Source organism: Sminthopsis crassicaudata, chromosome 1, assembly GCF_048593235.1.
Source record: "Sminthopsis crassicaudata isolate SCR6 chromosome 1, ASM4859323v1, whole genome shotgun sequence".
Taxonomy (NCBI): Eukaryota; Metazoa; Chordata; class Mammalia; order Dasyuromorphia; family Dasyuridae; genus Sminthopsis; species Sminthopsis crassicaudata.
In genome coordinates this window covers 151,460,892-151,462,604 of record NC_133617.1, presented here as the reverse complement: position 1 = coordinate 151,462,604, position 1,713 = coordinate 151,460,892, and positions in this window count along the sequence as shown.

The window sequence follows — 1,713 nt, the reverse complement described above, 5'->3', positions numbered from 1 at the left end:
GTGGTACAGTAAACAAAGTGCTGCCCTTGATGTCAGGAAAAACTGAGTTCAAATTTAGCCTCATATTCTTGTTAGTAAGTGTATGTATGCAAATAATAGCACCTACTTATAAGGATTGTTGTGAGGATGAGACAATATTTGTATAACATGTTGCAGACATTCATTTGCTACATAAATTACAACTATTATTGATATTATATATATTAGCTTTTACTCTCTGTGGTACTTGGCCAACATTTTGAAGGATTTCCCCCCCCCCTATCTTTTCAGGGTAAAACCCCCAAACAAATTTTTAAGACTTGGGATACACTATATCCCTTGCCAAGAGTACTTTTTTTTCCCCCCAGGAATCTAAATCCTTTTCACAAATATTATCTTCTTATCTAGCTCTTCCCTTTTGTCTTCCAAAATCTGCCTTATTTCAGCAGCAGTAATGAAAACAGAACCTATGTCCTTAATCTCTCTGTATTCTTTGCGAGGACTAATCTAGTCAAGGAACAAAAGTTCCTCTAAAATACTAAAATACTATTTTCTGCAATAGTGCCTTATAGGTTTCTGCTAGAGATGTCACTTATTTCCATGTAAAAAGGAGAATGAACTAATAGGAGATTGATTCTAACAAATTTAACAAATAGCATCTAGACACATATTCCGGAAAAGCAATAGACCTTTCTATTACTTATATTAAGCCACTCCAGGATCCCTCAGTATAAAGTCACCAACAAAACAACTTTTATCTTCCTTTCTTGATCCTTACAAGGCAGGTCTACCTTTTAAGTGAGGTAAAATAATCAATAATCCCAACTGTGAATCCATATCATCAATAATTCACAATCAAAAAGCTACTCTTTCCTGAAATGGTCCATCTACTTCTTTCCTCTACAGGAAAGTCTTCATGTCTTTACTTAATTTCAAGTGTTCAGTAGATGGGACTTGAAGGAAGCAGAGATGAGGAAGGAGAGAATTCCAAGTATGGGAAGTAGCTGATAAAAATCCCTGGAGTTAAGATGGAGTGTCCTTTGTAAGAACAGCAAAAGGCCATTTTCACTGGATCAGAGTATGTAGATGATGGGATTGTTAAGTAAGGTGTAAAAAGACTAAAAATGGGAGGGGATATGAAGAGCTTTGAATACCAAAAAAAAAAAAAAAAAATTATATTTGATCCTGGAGTATTAGGGAGGCACTACAGATAATTGAATAGGTGCTAGAAGAGGTATGACATGGAAATAAAATACCTTCCCTTTAGGAAGATCACTTTAGTATCCGAATAGAGGATAAATTGGGATTCGAAAATATTTTAGGCAGAGAAAAACTAGGCATGAAGTGATGAGAACTTGTACTAGAACCAGATTATTTTGAAAATGCATGGAGTCAGGAGTTGTAGTGTTTTATTTTAGTTTTTTATGTGTCTGTTGTTTGAGGAAAGAAAGGAAACAAGTGTTACTAGATCTTGGAATGTGTTGGGAATGGGGATGGTTATGAAGTGGAGTAAAACTGTAAGAAGACAGGAAAGGTAGAAAGGATTTCCTTCCTTTAGATTTCTTCTAAGAAAGAAATCCAAAATTCTCTTTTAATGTCAAACAAAATTATATTTAATCCCTGCGTGAGAAAGAGAAAGAAAGAAAGAAAGAAAGAAAGAAAGAAAGAAAGAAAGAAAGAAAGAAAGAAAGAAAGAAAGAAAGAAAGAAAGAAAGAAAGAAGAAAGGAAGGAAG